Below are 22,956 nucleotides of genomic sequence, written 5' to 3'. Positions count from 1 at the left end.
ACAAAGCTTCTGATGAGGAACTGTGTGGATATTAGTCCAAAACTTCTGGATTGTGAAAGATACTTCACACCTAATTTTTAGAAATGTAACTATAAAGGTCCACAGAATTCACCATTTCTGCATCTTTCACAGATGTGTGCGCATCTGTATGGAAGACCTAAGAACTTTCACAGTTCATGATGGACATTTAGGGAAGCTATAGGGTCTTTGTTTGTGTTTATAGTTACACTGAATGATGATATTTTAGCTATTGTGTACCTTGAAGTTGACTACAACTTATAGCAACCACATCTTAGGGGTTTCTTGTTTGCTTTTCCTCTTAGTCTGACAGTGTTTTACCCTATATCAGCAATTGGTTTCCATGGGTGAGTGAGGATTTGAACCACTGAACTCCAGTTTCCTCGAGTTCTACTCCAGCACTCAAACTACCATATCTGTTGGTTCTCATATCAATTACTAAATAATGTAATTGCTAAAGAGGGTACATTGCGAGTCATTATTGATGAATATCTCAACCCTACCCTCCACACCACACATATGTTTGAAGTTTTTTGTTACTAACTGCCCTTGAGTCAATCTCTATCCATGGTGACCCTGTGGATGAGACATCTCCAAGACCTCCTATCCTCCACTGTCCTGCTTAGTTCCTGAAAATCCTTACCCATGACCTCCCTAATAGGGTCCATCCATCTAGCATGCTGTCTTTCTCTCTTTCTACTTCTCTCCACCTTTTCTAGCATTATTGTTTTTTCCAATTAGTTATGCTGTCTCATGATATGTCCGAAGTACAGTAGCCTCAGTTTCGTCACCTTGGCTTCCAGGGAGATTTCTGGCTTGATCTGATCTAGTATGCATTTGTTTGAAGTACTATACTGAAATACAAAAATTCTTTTGAAATCCATGGAAGTTGTGGCTAGCTAACTGCAGAAGCTTTTTACTGGCTTAATAAATTTTAGAGGAAATGGTCAATGGTGATCCATATTCAAAGTAATTTAAGGTAGTAAATGAAGTGAGCAAGGGACCTTGCCCCCTGATAATAACCCAGGCCCACATATTAGCTAAGAAATGAAATGTCTGGTGTGAGTCAACATGATTTAATTAAAATACTTTTTCCAAACAGCTGTGTTATCCCTTTTGTGACAAGATTAACAGCCTGCCTGATAAAGGTATTTGTGATGTAATGTTATACTCCCAATTAAAAGATGCATTATATAGAACAATTAGGGTTCACATTGTAGGGATTAAAATTATCTCTTGTACAGCTGTGAATAGAGAGATACTAGAAAACAACATTGTGTATAGCCCACTTTGTCTAGGTTAATTTCTTAGTTCAACATCATTGTACTATCTGCCGTTGTAATGACATTTTAAAATGTTTGCTGAGAAAAGTTTGTACAGTTAACACTAATATGTGTATTGAGGAATATAGATCATTAAATGAGGGGAGTAGCGAGGAGTATAGGCCACTTGGCAAATGGACAGCCTAGAGCACTTTAAGACCATTTGAAGGAAGATGATAAATATGGCATGAAAAGGCAGTCTGTTTCATTGAGAATGGAAAGCTTCCTCCCCATCCTGGTTCATAACTGCTTTCTTGTTCATTTTGAGGTGCTGTCACTTTGTAAAAAGAGCCAAGATGCTTGTGAAAAATGTGCTATGCTCCACAAAAATTATAGTTTGTGTCAATGTGCTGCACTAATCAAAGTGAAGGCAAGAACAGTGATGCAAAACTTGGCTTATAATATTCTTTCATACAATAGTGAAAAATTTCCAGAAATTTCCTCTCCTCTTGGTGAGATTATAAAGGATTTTTAAAAATTATTTTTCACACTTTGAGATTTTTTTGATGACCTTTTCTACTAAAAAGACTGCTTCACAAATGCTTAGCTTTTTGTGCAAAAAACAAAACCAAACCCAGACTGTTGTGCAAATATATACTTGTTTTCTTTTGGGTTTTTATTTTTTTATTTTTTTGGTTGATTTACTAAAAAGGTCAGAAATGAGGAAAGCCATCCAGTGTTTTGGCCATTTTCTCAATGTGATACTCTTACAGAGGATCAGAAAATGTCCAAGAATTCTTTATACATTCTTCATACATACCATAAGATAACTTATTGGAAAAGATGATGATGCTCAGTGATCAATAAAGTGAAAGGTGATAGGACAAGTGGGAGATCACACTATAAGCAGATTGATTCAGTCAAGGAAGCCACAACCCTGTGTTTACAAGACCTGAGCAGGGCAGGATAATGGTGGCTCTTAGAGATCTCTCATATGTAGGATGACTTGACTTGATGGCAAATAATAAGAAAAAATTCTTTACAGCCACTGATGAGTGACCAGATGAAGAATTAACCTAGATATTCCTTGATGTGGTTCAGAGATAAACATTTTACTTAAACTAACAATGTTTTTGAAACGCAAAAAAAAAAAAATGACATTCATTTAGTTTTATAGATGTGAGCACACGTATAGGAGACATGAGATAAGGTAGGCAAATTGTATTTGTAAACTTATCCCCTTTAAAATATATTGCTTTTTCTTTCTGGTATTTACTTGTTATTAATATTTATATACCATCCATTTCACCATCAAGACATGCATGATAAATTTAAATAAAACAAGAAACCCATAAAACCAAACCAACTGACTAAGAACTATTACTAAAACAATTAAAGCAGATCACAGTAAAAGTAATTTAAAGAGGAAAGTTAGGGAGTAAGGATGACATATATAGTGTTCTGGATGGTTTTCTATATAGCCCATTGCATCCAGTGGAAACCTAGTGTGAAATGTTGCTCAGTTAATCATCCAGAGTTTCAATAATTGTGCCATGCAAGACTGAGCACAGATTTATTTATCTATGGCTTTGTCAATGTTGGTGTGTTATCTTTCAAGCAGGAGCCAAACATTATTTCTTGCTTTGTGGGTTTTATATTCATGTACTTAATTGTTATTGAATCCCAATGATGATTTTCCCTCATTTTTGACCACAGCTTCCAGCTGCTGGAAGCAATGTTAACGCCTCCCCCTTAGCTTTTCTATTTTATCATTTTTTTCCGGCACTGCATCAAGACAATCAACTTTGCGCAGAGATGTTATGTCTCTCAAGAATCTATTAGCATTGATTCTTAAATCATTTGCTAGACATCACTAGAGAGAGGGAGACACATTTATGTACTCTCTAATAGGACTTGCATTTACTTGGGCAACAGCTGACATGTTCCCACCCCTCCCATGTACAATCTCCATTTTGACAGGGAGAGATGGGGTCCCTGTTGCAATCTCCCCATGCATTAGTTGATGGGAGCACTGGTCAGCTGCTTCCTGAGTGACAGCAGAATGGATCAATCACATTGACTGCTACTTGGGAAATGGGGGTTGGGGAACTTTCATGATCCCTATGTGTATCTAAACTAGGGACTATATAGGGGTCACGAACACCAAACGGTTATGAATGTTTTTTGTGGTTTTTTCAGACTATGTGGCCATGTTCTAGCAGAGTTTCTTTCTGATGTTTCACCAGCATCTGTGGCTGGCATCTCTGAAGATGCCAACCACAGATGCTGGCAAAACGTCAGAAAGAAACTCTGCTAGAACATGGCCACATAGCCCGAAAAACCCACAAAAAACTATGGATGCCAGCCATGAAAGCCTTTGACTTTACATTGTTTATGAATGTATAACTCTAGGTTGCCCATTTGTAACTCCCCAGCAGGAGTCTGGCCACACTCTTTTTAAAAGGCTATATACTTAGCCATGCGGTGCTGATTGAAGACTATGGTCCAAAACACACTGGAGAAATATTCTAGTTTGAGACTGCTTTGGCTCAGTGCTAGGAGATCCTGGGAATTGTAATTTATTTTGGCACCAGAGCTCTCTGACAGAGAAGGATAAATGTCTCAAAAACTACAGTTCCCAGAATTCCCTTGCAATGGGCCAGGGCAGTAAAAGTGGTCTCAAACTGGATTATTTGTGCAGTGTGTTTTGGACCTATGATTCTTTATAGAACAAGATTTCATGGCTAAACTCAAATACACACATGCCCTGCTTTCTTTATGCACTCTGATTCCCTGATTCACAGTAGATAGTATTTGGCAAGATAGTTTTTGTTCAATGTATTGTTGTTAACAAACCATAGTTTGAAACCAAACATGAAAATGGAACTGGGTTTCCAAATTTATTCTGCAAGACCTATGTTCTTTCATTATTATAATCAGCCTGATTTCAATGCAATAATAAATTAAGTTTATCATAAACCAGGAAATGAGAGAGAATCTGAGGATACACAAGGGAAAGCGCAGAGGAGAGAGGAAGCACATGAACCCAAGGAAATTACTCTGATGAGCAACCTATTATTTGTTTTTCTTCAGCTGGTTCTTTGGTTACAAGGCAGAAAGACAATGTCAATCACAAAGCAGTAGGGTACAGTTAAAGATATGTTTATTGGTTCTTTTCAAATACTACTGTTGTATCCTTAGGGAAGAAAATTTCTTTTGGAAAATATCATTGAAGTTTCATGCCTGTGGCATAGCCTAGAAGTGCTGTCATCTTTATTTAGCACTATTGAATAATAATTATTTCTTACTTTGGGGCTTATACAAGATGGTAGAACATATAGATTTAAGACTAAGGTCCAGAACAGACCACAGAAATAATCCATTTTGAGACTGCTGTAACTGCCCTGACTCAATGTAAGGAATTCTAGGACCTGTAGTTTCCTGAGACATTTAGCCTTCTTTGTCAGATTGGTCTAGTGCCACAATAAACTAAAAGTCCCAGAATTCCCTAGCACTGAGCCAGGGCAGTTAAAGCAATATCAAAGTGGATTATTTCTGCAGTATGTTTTGAACCTAAACCTAAGAGTGAATTTATTTTGTAGAAACAATGCAGTTTGACACCATTTTATGTGCTATAGCTCCATCCAATGGAATCCTGGTGTTTGTAGTTTTATAAGGACTTTTAGCATTCTCTACCAAAGAGCACTGTGCCTCACAAAACTGCAGATCCCAAGATTCTGTAGGATGGAGCCATGCCAGTTAAAATATCAAGCTGTATTATTTCTACAGAGTAGATACACGCCAAGTTCCCTTGTGAGAGTGCTCAACTTTTGAGCACCAGTATACTGGATGAGGACATGCATTTGTACAATACAGTAGTTACTACTGGCAGAATCCTGTGTGACCGTTGCACAGTATGTAGTGGATTTCCATCAAACCTCTCCAAATGTCATTTACCAATAAGCAGGGATCGATCCACTGAAACTGATGGAGGTCCATTCCCCTGTTGACTGAAAAGCAACTGCCTGACATTCCTACCCCATTCCATGAACAGTTTCCAGCACAACAGCGTAGAGAATGACTCTTGTTGCAAACCCCTTTGTGCTGGAAATCATTCATATGAGGAAGTGAGTAGGCACATCAGACAGCCACTTTTAAGTCAACAAGGGAATGGATCGTCATTAATCACAGTGGCTGTGTACTGTTAAGTGGGGTTTGGATTCCTTTCACCATCCTGATGTAGCACCTAAACGAGAGCAAACATAAGGATTGTGAATACATAGCGGTTATTAAAGCATAACTGTAGGTTACTTATTCCTGACTGCCCAACAAGATTCCAGCCCAAATCGCTTATGCCAAAGAAAAGAAGTTATCATTTGACATCAGGAGTACTATTTTCTAGTGTCAAACTACATACTACTTCACTTTTGTAGTTCATGCTTTGAATGTTGCTAAGATAAATCATAGTGTAAATTTCAGTGAACAACGACATTGCATCTGTGGCTGATTTTCGAACTAGACATCATGGAAAACAATTGGTTGTCCTTGAAAGAAGTGAGCATGTTTCCTCCACTCTTCTGCAAAGTCTAATAAAATGAGATGAGTTGCATGGCATCATTGTCTTTCATTTTGTTGCTGCCCTCTATTTTAATAGATGCTTGTGGGAGTGAAAACATTTTCAACATTATGGTATCAACTAGCAATTGACGTGGAAAGAAAACATAGGCCCAATTTAAATGGGCCCCCTTAACGTGCTAGGGGTTGGCCGAGGAGGTAGCGTCCATACTGGCCTCATCTCTAGCACGTGACGGGGGCGTCAAAATGGCAGCACCCTGTAAACATGGGCGCCGTCATTTTGAAGTGATGGAAGCATAGTGTCCACACATGCCAGTGCCTTTGTGATCCTGCAAGTGCGCCATTGGCGCCTTGTGCCATCGCAAAGGCAACACAAGAAGAACCTGCTTTTTGTGGGTTCTTTTTGTTCCGCGACGGAGCCACACAATTTGTCCACTGCGGCTCCCTCGCAGAGCAAACCAGAGCAGCGGAAGACTGCCCTTTTGGGGCAGTCTGTATCCCGCCACTGATAGAAAATAAAGCCAAGTAGAAAATGTTCTTAACTAAGTATCCTTTGGCTAACTTTGGACTGGAACAGATGGGCATGAAGGAGCAGGCTGAGCCTGGTATAGCTGCAAGTGGGTCTGAACCCCACTGTCCATACACCTTGCTCCCAATGTGGGTCAAGAATACGGGGGACGTCTGGTGATGCCAGGTCTTAGTTTATCCTGGCTCCTTTTTGCTTCACTCTTAGAGATCAGAGTATGGCTTTGGTGTGTCTTCCAGGTGCTTTGGAGGCATGCATCATCTAAACACCATCCTTCCAGAGTAGCTGGAAGCAGCTTTATTTTGACCATCTGTTTCACTCCTCTGTTTATGGACTGATTTGGTATTTTGTGAATGTCCTCAAAATTTTGGAATTTTCTAGATGTTTTGGTCCTAAACTGTGTCTTACAGGTTTTTGTCTTTTTGAAGATCAAAGTAGATATGGTTACATCGAGCAAATATCTACTTGCTATGCTCTGCAGTATGTATGTGAAGGAATGCTGCCTTTTGGTGTTTTGTTCATCAAAAAGTGGGGAAGAACGGGTACAAACACTCTGTGTGTGTGTGTGTGTGAGAGAGAGAGAGAGATTCTATATAATGAATGAAAATGAACAGATTGGGCCTGTGAACTCAAAGTTCTTAGTTCTGTATTCCCCTTTTATCCCGACTTTCATATTTATAGTTAGCAAAACAATCTGAGTAATAGATGGTGAACTATTACTTTAAGTTAATGAAAGATTTGATGTAATGGTTTCTTTCATATAGTTAGACAAGCTAATGGGATTTCATAAGCAAGTTCATAATACAGTTTTCTATGGAACCATTTCAAAATTGATTATCCATTAACTACTTTTTTAAAAAAATAACACAGTCCAACAAATTGGAAATAGAACTGATTTTTTTTTTTTATTTTGAGTCAGCAGCATCTGTCCATGACGATAAAAACACAACAACTCAGGGCTTTCTACTAAGTGTCAGCCTGTCAGGCTAGAACATGATCATATGGAGAGAGGCTGGAGTTGTGCCAACAGTACTTATGCTAGATGTCAACTACAAATATTCAGCCAAAGTGAATTGGGACGATGTTGAAGAATAGTAATAGCAGCTGCCTAAAGTAATTCTCCAGACTGGCGGTAATGAAATCATGATGTGCTGCTATTATGTCTGGTACTAGCTGTCTACTCCAAGAATTAATCCATGCTTTTTTAAAGTATAGCATCAGACGCCTATGCAAGAGCCCCTTAATGTGTTTCACCCCAGTTTATATGAAAGGCCATACTTTAGTTATTAAAGTGAAGATATAGCTATGCATCTGTCTGCTTCCGGTAACAAGCATATTTACTAACTATTCATTTTTTCTATGGATTTCTTACTAATACTATACATACCAAATTGGCAGAGTATCTCCTTTAAGTGGATCTGTGCTGCAAGCATTGGATTAATTGTTTCATCTTGTCATACAAAACTGCTTAACACCCAAATTCTGGAAGAAATATGTCCCCGTGAATGAGCAGTGGAATGGTGAAATCGTGCCAAAATGTCACACTGAAAACATAATTATAATTGCTGTCCTTAATAAGCAATGAAGTTTGAATGAAGGAGTCCTTATGAAACTATAGCTTTTAGGGTTGGTATTTAGCAACAATGCCATTTTATCCCCTAAGACTTGATCATTATCCAAATGGCTTGTTTTCCCAAGGTACCTTTGCCCTGCATGTCAAAACTGTGAGCAAATGTCATGATGCCCTTGTGAATGCAGTTACTGCAATTTATTTATATATTTATTTATTTGCCCTACAGGCATGAAAAAGCAATTCGGCTTACACTACATAAACAAGCTGTAACTACTATTACATGCTGGTGACTGAATTAGATAAGCAGCATTCGCCAACACTGTAATCCTTTTCCCGTCAAATAAAAGCTGACAAATTAAAATGTAGACTGCTTTATTGGATTGGTTTAGGCCTTTTGGATTTTCTTTTCACTTGGGGCTCTTAGTGATAAGTTTTCTGCCACACCAATCCCCCCCCCTTTATTAATGTTGCCTTTATGAGAGTTTGTCTTTTTAAAACTTCCAATGCGTTTCTTCAAACATTTCATTTTGGTGACTAATAATGGCATTTTATTGCACTTTCCACTTTTCACTGTGTACTCAGTAGTAGCAAATTACTTTTCTCATACTCTTGTGGCTTAATCAATCTCTGATCACTCTCCAAGCCCTTTCTTTACAAGGAGCTCTGTTAACAGGCTTGTAAATCCTATCTTATTCACCTTTTCACCCAAGAAGATCTTTAGCTACTTTAATTTACTAACTAGGCATGGCAAATGGTGAGACTGCAAGAACACAAAATAGCACATGAATCACCAATGCAAAGCTGCTCACAAATGGCTAATGCTTCCCTTTAGGTGCATACTTTACCCAGGACACACATGAAATTACACTGTTGATCAGGGGCACAAAATTACATTTCAGACTAGGGGTACAGATGCAGCTGTCACTTGAAGATGTCATTCAGTTGTTCATTGGAAGATGATCTGATGGGAAGGAGAATAGCCCTTTTTTTTTAACATAGCCTTTCTTCCACCTCCTGCCCTTTCATTGGTTCTACTATGCAGAATGTGGAATGGGATCCAACTCATCTGGAAGGCAACAGATTGCAAGAAGCTGTTTTAACAGTTGTACAAACCAGGACATTTTTAGGAGGACAGAGTTATCCAAGTTGTATGTGTGGGTGGGTGGCGGTGGGGAGGGTTGCAACTACTGAAAATGCTTCTCTTTCTTACTATTAAAGATATAGGAAGTTAACCTTATGTATCCTGCAAGCACCAGGCATTTTTCTCAATTCAAAGCAGAGGTGTTGGGTAAAACCAGATCTCTGCTAAAACCAAGATTTAGATTTTTTCCCTATGTTGTGTCTGACTTAGGGAATATGTGCTTCATTATTTTTGAGACTTGATGACCTAAAATAGTGCTGTGCAGTGTTCTTCTGTATGTATAGTAACACTCCCTTCAACCTGAGCAGCAGCATATAGAGGTTTCTACCATTTGCTTGCTCTGAAGTAGTTGCTCCTTGGCTCTGGTGAGCTGATTAATGGTTAGTTTCATTTGGTTCTGATTCATTAAGCATCTTGTAGCTGTTTGTGGCCATACTTTGCTTTCCAAGCCATCTGGTTAAAAGTACAATGTTTGTTTACTATTGAACTACAGGCTAAGAAACTTGATCTGTTTGATGGATAACAGAGGTTGGACGTGATGCCAGGACACTGCAAGATAACACTGCAAAATGATCAAAACTTTAGAGCAGCAGTTCAAAAGCTATCTCATCTAAAAAGTACAGAAGAACCTGTCTGAGAAATACTGCTGTGCTGTTATTTTTTAAAATTTTTGATCGTAACCCACATTGTGGCTTCCTTGATCTGAGGTTCAGGCTTGTGATCAGGTCTTCCCTCAACACTTGAATTTAAATACCTAGGATTTACATTAGCATTTTAGGTGGATGAGAATAATTTTGTTACCAGCTAGGTTTTTTTGCTTTCCCCAAAGTAAAGAGCAAAGAGTTCAGACACTGGTTTAGTGCTACAAAGATGTAGTTTATCACTTGGAGTGGCTCATTTTCAGCAGGTTAAATACTAGAGTGCTTTCCTTGGTGTGTTTTTTGTTTCTTCGTTTTATTTGCTAGGGAAGAATCTCACTTGAGCACTTCCTGATTCTGACTGCTTTTGAGTGTTCTCTTCTGCGGATTTTCCTTGCATAAAAGAATAATTTGTTGTTTTTCCAATAGCTCTTGTGGTCAGGGACATTTCTACTGCTCTTTGCTCTTGCTCACAGCTTTCATTCTTCCTTTGCATTATCCTTAGATGAAATCTAAAATGTTTAACCTCTGTATTTTTAAAGTGCTGGATGATCTCTGTGTTTGTTGAACACTTATATCTGGCATTTATAACTATTTTTTTAAAAATTGGAGAAGATTTTATTTCTCGGTGTAACATATTTCTTAATGTTCATACAATGAAAACCTGTTGAAGACAAAGAGAAAAAGCAATTGAATCAAGCATATGGACTGCACTCAAAAGATAACCAGAAATGGATGAATCCTGAAGTTCTACTAAGGACACTTATTTCAGTTTATTAGATACATTTTTCCTTTTTTAAAAAAGGAAAAGAAAAAAAACCCAAACTCCAGGCATCCCAGAATATTAACATTATTAAACTGAAACTGAGGGCAGAAACAGACTGGCATCACAGGCTTGGGTGAGGAGTGGGGTGTGGCGTTTAGATGACACATGCCCTGATGCTGCCTCTACCCGGTGTCATGGTGCCCACCTACCTAGATGGTGGGCAGTGTTGTGGTGCTCTAGTAGCACAGTGTTCATATGTCACACGCTGCAGGAGCACTGAAAAGCCAGCACCGTGGTGGAAAAGCCACCCTTTTTCTGGTCCGGATCAAAAAGGAGCAGCTTTCTGCTGCTTCTTTTTGAGCTGGAAAAATGGTGGATTGAGGCTGCAGTGTGCGGTTGCTGCGGCCCCAACCCAGCACTCAAAGGAGCAACATCAAGTCACCTCTTCAGGACTGTCTGTACCAGCCCTGAGTTAAATTAAAAGTGCAGTAAGATGTAGAATAAAACTTTTTAAAGAAGTGAGAACAATAAAATAAATGTAAAGTGACCCACTGCATAACAACTGAAGTTATTGTGCAAAACTACCCAACCCACAACAAATCATAGAGTAGTCTACTGGTATAATTCTAGTGTTAAAAAAGTAGCCAGTTTTATGCCATCACATGCCTGGTAGCAGGCTTGAAGTAGGCTTTAAAAATGCATGTATTCATGCATTCAGTGCTTCTATTGCAGTGTTGAACAAAACTGTGAAAGCAGAGCAAGAGAAAAGGAGGTAACTAATCTCTCTGGAGAGAGAGTCCATTAGTAAGAATTTGCAGTTCAGAGTTGGTCAGGCCTTCAAATCCCCTTTCCGCATAATCAGTTATCCCTGTAGTATTTTTTCACATTGACCCATGTGGTTATGGAGTCTGCGCTCTTAATGTACCATTCTTTGTCTATGTGGTACATTTGTACTAAACTGTGGATAAGGTCTGTGACTCTGATTGTCCTTTTGTAGCTTCATCTTGCTGTGTTAATTTTTGAGCCATGACTGTGTTCTAGTTTCTTCTATTCATGCAATATCCTGTCAGACCCCTGTGAATTATTCCCTCTCTTGTATCTCAGTCTTGCTGATCTCATTTCTGTTTTCCATGTATTGTGTTGAGGGGGGGGGGGGGGGGGGGGGGGGGGGGAGAGAGAGAGAGAGAGAGAAATTTATCTGTCTTAAAAGAGTGGTTTATCTGCTTTCAGAACTGATACCAAATTGAAAACCAGACTATAAATGTATTTCAGTTGAAGGGTGGGATGCAGATTCCCTATATAAATTAATAATTATGTAAGCAAATGTTGTTGCTTGAATTTCCCAGTTTAGCCATATGAGTAGATCTTTTTACAGTATTGTGATTGGTAGAAGAAGTGATCAAATCACAGCTGATCAAATCACAGCTGAAGTTCCTTTTCCTTTAGACTTGTTTGACATGTCTAAGGAAAAAGCAGGACCTGAGCTGAAAGAAACCTGAGAAGAACATTTCAGTTTGATTAGCCCTGGGCTCAAGAGTTAGCCAACATTTCACTTGTGTCTTGCATGGGAAAGAGCAGACTCTTTAGGAGTGGGATAACCTTGGGGTATTTAAAACACACACACACACACGTTTATTTTTAAAAATGCAGACCTTAAAAAGTTACATTAAAACCCTGTGAAAAGGGACCTTGCAGCATCTTTGAGACTAACCGTGTGAAAGAAGTTGTAGCATATGCTTCCATAGACTTGGTCTGCTTCTATGCATCTGAGGAAGTAAACAAAGTTTATGAAACTTAGGGCCCGAACAGACAGGCCAAAATAAAGCTGGTTTGGATCACTTTGGAGGTATGCTTTGTAAATGATGCATGTGTCCTAAGAGTCTGAAAGCCATGCCAAAGCCATGTTGCAGTCCTAAGGACTGGAGCACAGCTTTGGTGCAGCTTCTGGCCTCTTAAAATGCGAGTGTCATTTAAACAGCATACCTCCAAAGTGACCTGAAGTAGCTTTATTTTGGCCTCTCTGTTCAGGCCCTTTCTTTTGCACAGTTAGTCTCAAAGGTGCTACAAGATCCCTTTGCATACTGATGTTTTAGGGATGAAACAAAATGAAGCGGCTTCTGTCCGCTTCGGAGGCATGCCATTTAGATCACACATGCCTCCAAAGTGTCTGTAAGTCATGCTGAAGACATGCTCCCGTCCTTAAGACTGGAGCAAAAAGGAGCTGAGATAAAGTGACTTCTGGCATGACTGGTCTGTCCCTACATCCACAAACTGCCTTTGGAGTGAGACATGTGGTCAGCGTGGTTCCAACCTGCTTGCAGCCAGAATGGACTTGGGCTGCTGTTTCGTGTCCATCTGGTCTGGCCCTTTGACTAGGGAGATTATTGCACATGTTTTTCTCTTGAGCTGGGAACGGGTGTAAACTGCTTAAAAATGGATATTTTTGCATGCCTCCATGCCCAGCTTGGAGGCATCATTAACCTAATCTGGACATCTCCCGGACTTGGCAAAGAATGGGAAAATCCCATTCTTTGCGAAGTCTGGATTGGATATGTGATGCCTCTGAGCTGGGCACAGAGGGGTGCAAAAACATCAATTTTTAAGTCGTTTATGTGCATGCCCAGCTTCAGAGAAAAACATGTGTGAGAATCTCCTAACATGGCTATGTCTCTGAATATATTAAAATCCTATTTTATGACAATATTGAGATATAATGCAGTCAGTCTTTAAAAAGCCCACACGCATACATTTTCATTAGGATCATTGTGGTCTCTTCCAAGTCAATTATTCTATGATTCTATTATTTAGATACATTGAGTCAAGTTTGCATTTTTTGTCAAAGATTTAAACTATAGGCAAAAAATGAAAAAATAATTCAGTAGTCTTAACATTCATTCAGTTTGTTGATTTATGAGACTTTTTTTGGACAGGACAGAATGGGGACTTAAAGAATAGGAGACATTATCTTTTGGGGGTAGATTCACATGAGAGTTTTGGTCCACAATGACGGCTTTTTGATGGCAGTATTCTCTTTGATTTCTAATAAGTGTAAGCAGATTCCTGTTTCTTCCTGCAGCTACTTTTGGTAATGGATCATGGATTTATAGAGAAAAAGTGCTTGGTACAGTCTTTTCAAGGGTGTAATTAATTGCTAATCTCCAAGAACTATTCATTGAAGAAAATTTGGAGACCTTCTACACTGTTTAAGTTACAGAAATGGAAATTTGGTGAAGCAATGAGGCATCATAGATTAGTTCACTTTTGCATCTAATGGGGGATCTTAAGAGACACTAAGAATCCATAACAATGCATTCTTTGCCATTGTTAAATTTTCTTTTTTAAAGAAACAGGGATGGGGATTTGGGTGGATGAGAGTTGTCCACAGCACTAGCTGCCTGTTTCAGTCAGGTTATCTTTTTTGCAGACAGACATTCAGATATTGTTATTTTTACATTATAGAAAAATAAAAAAATGTGGTGTTTTTAGGGGCTAGTGAGCACAAACTTATGGGATAAACATATGTTGCTTATTTTATATTTTGCTTGTCAGACTCTGTTGGTATGTCTGTTTTATTGTTTGTTGGTTCGTTTGATTGAGTTACAATGTCCCAGTCCACAAACTGAGACTCAAGGTGGTTCACATCAGGATTTCAAAGGTAAAAATAAAACTATAAAAAGTTACGCTGTTAAAACATTGCCAGGTTAAAATCCATTTAATCAAATTATGATCTTAAAGCACTTAAAAGCAATATCAAGGTATGTTGATAAATATTACAACACTGCTATTAGAAGTACCTTCCCACAGCTTGTTAGATAATGAATAGAAAAAAGTATTTCCTTACCTTTAAAGGGGTAAGCGAGGGAAGACACCTTGGCCTCTTTTAGGCTGCATCTACACTGAAGACTTAATGCAGTTTAACACCACTTTAATGGTCATGGCTCAATTCTATGGAATTCTGGACCTGTAGTTTTGTGAAATACTTAGCCATCTCTGTCAGAGCTCTGGTGCTACAACAAACTACAAATCCCAAGAATCCATAAGATGGAATCATGACAGTTAAAGTAGTATCAAACTGCATTAATTCTAACATGTGGCAGCAGCCTTAGCATATCTAATATAGGTTTGCATAGTGTTAAATACAATCATGAAAGAACCTGAAAATTGTGCATTTTCAACACAGAGGATAAGCCATGGTCAACGATGGAAGAAAAAGTAGCTAAACATTCAAGTTCAGCTGATTTCCAAAATTTTCAGCTAGCATTGATATACCATAGCTAGGCATACTATATATTGAGTTGGACCTTGTTCAAAGAAAATATGGAGAAAGAGAAATTAGTAGAGTATAACACATTGAGGAATAGTTAGTTCTTTCTTGGCCAAATGCTTGACCGGTAGGGAGATCAAAATAATATAAAAAGTTACTTCTGCCATGTGCTGTTTCTCCCATGTGCTGAAATAATATGCTTTGGTAAGAAAGCAAAATCTTTGATAATTAAAAACAACAATTTCTGTTCATGCTCTGAAGAAGGCAGAGACCTGGAATTTGTTGAAATGCAATGCCCAATAAAATCTTGTTATATAACACCAAACATCATTTAAAGCTGAGCTCATATTTGGACATCCCCCTTCCCTTCCCTTGATTGTGATGGACTTACTCGGCTGTGAACACTCCAATATATTAGTTCCAACTAGAGCAGACCCAAAGAATCACTGGGACTTCCGTATGGGAACTGTCAAATTAATAATTAACAATTGTTAACAATTAACAATTTACAAACTGCTCTGAAAAGCTTTGTTGCTGAACAGCAAGGTACAAATATTCTAAATGAATAAATAAATAAGTGTTGACTAACCAAATACCCATTGATTTAGTGGATTTTCTCTATGTGTAGTTCGCAATTGAATTTAGGTCTATGTTTTATTGCTTAAATGGGTTTTAAATTTAATTTCAAATTTTCTACAAATGTTCACACAATTAAATTATTTTCCAGAGTTTATTCTAATTCAGCACAAACATAATTTGACAATAATTCATTTCAATATGTCTATATAAATATATATATTTTCCCCTGTCTGTTTTTATCTCATTATTGCTATGCAGATTCTCATTGAATCTGCAGTGTGTGTTTGGGATGGTCTGAGTTAGTCTTGTTTATGTGGCATACACAAAATTAATTGGGGTCCTCCCTTTTGGGGCGGTATGTACCGGGCCATAGTTTGGCAATGCCCAGAAAAGCACCCCAGATATTTTTTTCACCCATTCATACAGAGGTGTGGGTTTGGCCACTGATCAGAGAAAACATACTTTCTCATGGGTAACTGAAAATGATGCTCATCAAGAGGAGCATTTCAGCACTGAAAGATATAGACACTTACATGCCAAGACAGTTCAAACTAGGGAAGGAAATAATATTTGGAAATATTTAAAAATATTTTTAAAATAGTTGAAAAACATGTTTTTTAGTGTTAAGGAACTGTGATAAGATAAACCCTGGACTGAGGATAATGGTTGCAGTTCAGGATTTATTCTGCTCAAAATTCACATGTGATTGTTTTGCAAAGAAATATGCATGCTGCTGCTGTTGTGTGCATTCAAGTTGTTTCTGACTTATGGTGACCTGGCCTAAGGCAAACCTATCATGAATTTGCTTGGGACATTTCTTCTGAGGGAGTTTGTCATTGCCTTCCCCTAAAGCTGAATGTAATTTGCCGAAAGTCACTCGGTGGGCTTCATGGCTGAGTGAGGAATCAGATATAATTAATTAAATATTTGGTTAACCTGGTAAAATCTAGTGTATCATAATGTCCAGTTAATACTTGAACATATAGAAAAATAGCAAAACATAGCACATTTTCTGCATCTACTGAACAAATTCTAGAATTTCCGTTATATTTTCAAGACTGCCAATCTTAAAATAATGTGTGCTTAAAAGATAAATTGCCATTTTCCTTTCTCTGTTGTCTTTCAGTAATGTGAGATCAACATTTAATAAGTAAATTGTTTGATACTATCTAAGGAAAAATAAATGCACTCTGCCTATTACTGTCAATGATGTGGAAGAATCTATTCTTTTAGTCATTTATTTTCCATTGTTAAGTTATTGAGATTCAAATACTGAGATAGATTCTTAATATATCAAAGTGAAATGTCAAGAACAAATCAGTAAGATATGTTCTACTCCTTCAAACAAGTTCCCTAATGTTCTACAGTCTGGCTTTTTATCGGCTCTATCTTGCTGAGTCTATCTGCATCTTTAATGTTGGCGTAGTGAAGTGACTCTTGTGAATACGTCGTAGCTGGGTGAAATGTCCGTAATCTACTTGATTATTCATTTGCAATAACTGAAATTTATAAGTTTGGGGGATGTCTGAAAATTTGATTTAGACACGAAATGAAGAATGCATCAGGTCCTGTGCTATGGATATCTAGAAGAACAGTGGACATCTGAGAGGGTGCATGAATTCAGAAATTAATTTCTGTGAATCCATAAATTATCTTGGAAGGTTTTCTATCATTTTAGGGTCATCTCAGTCCACTGGATGAGTAGTATTCAAAGTGATGGTCCATGGAACAGTTCCTGAGTTACATGCTTTAATTCCCTGGGGAGCTTCCAGGAAAGAAAGATATAATTGTAATCAGTGGACACAAACATGGTGCCAGTCCCTGCCATACCAAGGTCCCCCAGGAAGCTTAAGAGGCACTACACTGGATAATTAAAAGTTACTGTGAAACTGGTAGCTTTTGGGGTTTCAATTTGCCCTTCCTGCATTCCCCTCCATCTGAAGCATATTGTAAATACTACTGTAACCCCTATGAATTATTACCTAGTGGCTGGGAAAACCCCAAAGAATGGGCAGCTCTGCATGAAAGGGATATTCCAATGGATTTTCATAGAAAAACCATATTCGTAAATACTTTTATAACTTGTTACTGGATATTGGAAAAAATGGCAGATATGTACTTTTTCACTTATTGACTTTTGATATGCAAGATGAATAATTTCAAAAAATTTCTTCCGCCTATTTTTCTATGTGTTTGCAAGAGGTTGTTTTTTTTTAATGTTCAAAATTACCTTGTTTCTGTACATTCTCCCAACATTTATTTGCAGAAAAAGGCACATTTCTTTGCAAAAACAAAAATTTCCTTTAAAACAGACCTCTGGCAGCTGATGATTTTTCAGTGGCTGATCAAAACTTTCTTATCAGTATAATGCTCATTTGCTACTCTTCTTTCACCCTAACTACTAATAGCAACTAGCCCTCTTATAAGAACATTTAAGTAAACATACTCAATTTATTTGTGATTGGAAGAGGAACTGAAGAGCTGCAATGGAAAATGCTCCTCCCCCTCATCCAGACCCAGAGGTTGTCCACATGAGCCTCTTGGCTTGGCTCCCCCCTCCCCCCCCGCCTGCCTCGTGTCATCTAGTTTAAATCATGCAGGACGAAACCCTGTGGGTTTTTATCATCTAATTAGATGATGTATGGCCTGATCCCACTGGTTCAGAGGATATGGTCTGACCCTGGAGTAAAGAGCCTTTAAAGGTAAAGGTAGTCCCTTGACATGAATGTCTAGTCGTAACCAACTGTAGGGGGTGATGCTCATTTCCATTACTAAGTGAAAGAGCCAGCGTTGCCTGAGGACTGCTCTGGTGGTCATACAGCCAGCATGATTACACTGAACGTTGTCACCTTCCCACTGAAGTGGTACCTATTTATCTATTTGCATGTGCATGTTTTCAAACTCCTAGACTGGAAGAAGCTGGGACTAGTGACAGGAGCTCACCTCATCATGCAGTGCTCAGGCCTCGTATTGCCAACCTTCTGATCTTCTGATAGTCAGAAATGGCGTCTTACCCACTAAGCCTTTGCCCCAAGGTAAAATAGTTCTGTTTTAGCACAGAGCTTCTAAGGGGGCGTTCCCACTTGACAGATAAAACGATTATATTGGCGCGATTCCGATTCTGATTATGTTCTGGGAATAATTTGATTTTTTCCCATCGTTTCCATTACCAAAAGGGGCAAATTACCTTGATTCATTTAGACCCTGTTTTCGTTCCTATTTATTTTAAATCGCTTTATTTTAAAGCGGATTAACTTGCTCCCCATTCCCATTTGTGTCCACAAGCTGGCAATCAAGCGCCTGGGCTTCAGATGTCACAAGTCTAGGGTTTATTTTTGTTTATTTTTAGAGCAGCCAATGAAAATTGGCTGCATCCAAGGCTCTTCTGTTGTGTCTCCCCAGACTAGAAGGAGGCTTGGCAAATCGGATCAAGGAGGAGAAGGCAGCGGGCTTCATTATTGGGGAGAGAATCTTTGGGGAAGAGAGAAGATAAGGCTCAATCCCCACCCCCCTCAGATCCCTGGGCGTCCAGGCTCTCCTTTCCCCAAAATTGCTTTACCTCCCCATTGCTCCCTGGGCTGTCTTTGGGGTGATCAAGCAGGCATGTCGTGCAAAGCCCATCTGCTGCTCAGGCGCTCAGGCAGAGGCGAAAAAAGGAAAAAAATAGTTTAAAATGGTGTTCAATGGCTCTTCTAACCCAGGGGTGGTTGCAATCCACTGGGGGAAAGTCTATGTGAATTGAAGAAAATGATGCTGGCGATGCAGAAAGAGACCAAAGAGGGTGACACCCCCAGGCCAGCCCCTTGAGCACTGCTCCTCTCATCTCCAGGTTCCTGCATCAAACACCTTTGTTGTTCTCATTCGGATACAGCGAATCATACCCCGCTTTCAAAAATAACCCGCTTTATAACCTACTATTTTTTTAAACCGGTTTATAGGCGTCTAATTCAAATTATACGATATAATTCAATTTTGAATCGAATTGCGATTTGAATCGAAACGATTCTGGGGCATTGAGGAACTAATTTGGGCATCAGTGGGAATGACACCTCTTAATTCGCTTCATCATCCGCTTTATAGGCAAGTGGGAACACCCTCTAAGAAACCAGACTGTTCTGACAGCCCCTGCCCTGCTCCTTGCCTTGCCAACATGTGAAACATCTGAGAAACAAAGAAAAACAAACAGCTTCATTTATATACCGCTTCATACTGAACTAATAGCGTCTAAGTGGTTTACAACTGTAAGCTAATTGCCCCCAACAACCTGGGTACTCATTTTAGCGACCTTGGATGTATGCAAGCATGAGTCAAGCTTGAGCCCTTTCGCTGGTATTGAACTCACAACCTTATGGTTTTGAGTGAGTGGCTGCAATACAGGCATTTAAACACTGTGCCACCAGGGCTCTTAGTCACTGCCTCCAGTCACTCTGTCTGATGCAGAAACAGGGTACCTGACCACATGGGTACAGCCAGATGCCCCATTTCCATGTCTGATGGGGTGACTGGGGGGCTTCTCAGATGGTTTGCATGCCAGCAAACCAGTGATGAGTGAACCTGGATCCTGGGTCAGGGTGGGGATGGGTCTGTCTTTGAACATCTGCTCATCCCCACACCAACCCAGTGAGTACAGGGCAGGATAGCACAGGCTCAGCTCCAAATCAACATGTCTCCTTCCAAAGTAATGTTGTATTACTTGTTCCTTGCACCTCGTGAGATCAGCCAAACCCATCATGAGATCAGGTTCTATTATATATGCATATCAGCAGAATCAGATGTACGACCTATCTCTCTGTATTATGATTTGGTTCATTCTGTATTGGAGTTACAATAATACTTGCTGGATTCAGAATAAGCTGTCCATTTATCAAAGGGTTTAACAATCCACCAAAAGCAGCCACTAAAAAAGGGGACCCCATTACAGCACTATTCCAGAGTGTCATCTTATTGGTATGCATGTGGTGGAAGAGAAAACTGGTAGGTGAAGGAGATAACTGATAAAAATAACTGGTTCTAATCCAGTATATCTGAGATTTGGTAAGTAATAACTGTTGTTGTGTAATGCTATGGTATGTGACCTGACTTTCAGTTTGTGTCTGCAGATATTATCTTTATATCCTCAATGAACTGAGGGTGCATTTAATGCTTTAGGTTCCTCAGATGGTGATTCAGATATATTATTATTCACTTCATTCTGTTTTATTAGTTATTTCTGTTTAAAGATGGATTTCTTAATCTCTCTGGGAATTAGTTTTTCATTGCAAGTATTGCTTTACAAATTTCTTTCCAGTTCATTGTACACTTAAAACACATTTTTTTGTGTAAATTGATATTGAATTTCCTTGTTCCTTTAGGCCATTTTTGGCTTTCAAATGAGTTTTGTATATATTTGCCATTTGCCTGCTTATAATTGAAGATGCTAGAAAGTATATATGAAGACGATGAGAGAAAAGCTGATTAATCTGTGAAAGCCTCTAAGACAGGATAATTGCATTTTTGTATCCTGAAGTACTAAAGCAAACTCTTTCTACTTGGGTTAAAATAGTAGAGTTACCTTTTGTAACTTGTATGATTGTATGCAAAATCATAGCTCATGTCTGATTTCATCAGTGCCAAACAAAGACAGCAATTTATCAGGGTCATGGAAGGGGAATGACTCTCACCACCTAAGTAACATGCCATCTTGTTTAAACATGAAGCCCATTCAGGCTTTTAAACCTTTGTACAATTATAATGGCTTGTTTGAATTGTAGGAAGTGGGGAGAGATGAAAAAGATGGTGAGTCCCGTCTTTCCCATCAAGCAATTCCCATTGTATAAGGCATTAAACTTCTAACCAAGCCTATTCTGATAGTTCAGTCCTCTCATGTCCATCAAAAAGTAAATACTCTTGCAGTGAGTGAGACTTATTCCTGGTAACAGGACATGGAACTGCAACTTGGCATTGTTAGAATGGTTCTCTACCTAGTCTCTGAGTATTTCATCTTTTGACCAATCTGTCACATCTTTCTTCCAACTCTTTCTTCCACATCTTTCTTCCAACTCTGCTATTCTGACCTCTAGAAAAGGTACTTTTTCTTTAAGGACATATCTGAAGGCTTCAGTTGATTTACTAAAATCCCAAGGACCCTAGGAACATTAGATTTTTTCCCTGTGTTTGTATTGGTAAAGTGTGTAGGGATTTTTAAAATGCATTAATCAAACTATATCTTCTGCTTTTCTGTGTGAAGAACCATGAAAGTTAAAGCTGTAGTGTAAATTTGTTTCTGTCCAGGAGCTCTTTATACTTGGAGCGTACACATTTTATGCCTAATAGGTAGTTTGTCACTGAATTTTGCCTAAAGTGAAATTTGAAAGAAAAATCTGTAGTATTCAAGTCTGTTGTATGTAGTATTGAAATCATGCTGATTAGTTTATTGGTCCTGAATATAAATTTTCACTAATTTCGTACTTGGTTTTCTTAGCTCTGTGTTATATGCTAATAGGAGACCAATTATATATTTTGCAGGTTTTGGTATACTTAAGTAGGTTTATCAAAGCAATTTAAGAATATGTTTTTCCCACTGGAATTTTCCCACTAGAGTTCTTACTAAAAAGGAACTTTATTCAAAATCTAATCCTGAATCACAAACCTTTCTTTTTATTTTCAAATTGTATACTTCTGTTTGGGAGCCAGTGTAGTGTAGTGGTTTGAGTATTGGACTATGACTCTGGAGATGAGGATTCAATTCCCAGCTCAGCCATGGGAGACCTTGGGCAAGTCACATGCTCTCAGCCTCAGGGGAAGGCAATGACAAATCTCCTCTGAATAAATTTTGGCAAAAAACCCCCACAACCCATGATAGGTTTGCCTTAGGATCACCATAACTCAGAAGTGACTTGAAGACAGACAACGCGCACACACATACACACACACACACAAAATACTTCTGTCTGTTCCACTGCACTTCTTGCCTGCAGCTATTAATGAATTTGACCTGTTTTCCACAAAAGAGCTGCAGAAGGTTGAAGACAAGAGAATATTATTCACTAAGTGATAAGGTACTGAAGGCTTGCAACTTGTCTCTCTCTCTCTCTCTCTGGCTTTGCTTCGTGAACGAAGATTCAGGAAGGATGCATCCTGCGCTTTGTACAAGCACGTTGGTGACTAGAAAGGCCAATCCGGGACTAACAGGTCCGGATGCAGAATGCACAGCGGAAAGTCTCCTTGGGTGATGTTTCCGGGTTGTGGTTCTTTCTGCATTGTCATTTCTCTTCGAGACTCATTCACCATGAACTTTCGAAATAGGCTGCAGCATCGTGAATAGTGCGTCTCCAGGCCTCCCGATGCGAGGCCAGGGCGGACCATTGTTGGTGATCAATTTGGCCAAGCCTGAGATGCTGTTTCAGGGAGTCTTTGTATCTCTTCTTTGGGGCGCCCCTCTTACGCTGACCCGTGGCGAGTTCATTGTAGAATACTATTTTTGGGAGGCGATGGTCCTTCATCCTAGAAACGTGTCCTGCCCAGTGCAGCTGCATCCTCAGTAGCATGGCCTCAATGCTGGTGATCCCTGCTTGCTCAAAGACAGCAACATTCGTCACATAGTCAGTTTAGTGTATATTTAGAATTGTGCGTAAA

General features: G+C 39.0%; 1 protein-coding gene across 1 annotated transcript in view; it reads left to right on the top strand.

Annotated features, from left to right (window-relative positions):
* The window catches only part of THSD7B (thrombospondin type 1 domain containing 7B), a 628,673-nt gene that overhangs the window by 232,903 nt on the left and 372,814 nt on the right, over positions 1–22,956 (top strand). The gene's annotated exons all lie outside the window — the stretch shown is intronic.

This window comes from Sceloporus undulatus, chromosome 1 (assembly GCF_019175285.1).
Source record: "Sceloporus undulatus isolate JIND9_A2432 ecotype Alabama chromosome 1, SceUnd_v1.1, whole genome shotgun sequence".
Lineage (NCBI taxonomy): Eukaryota > Metazoa > Chordata > Lepidosauria > Squamata > Phrynosomatidae > Sceloporus > Sceloporus undulatus.
Note: the sequence above shows the minus strand (reverse complement) of the source record. Positions and strands in the feature narration are given on the sequence as shown.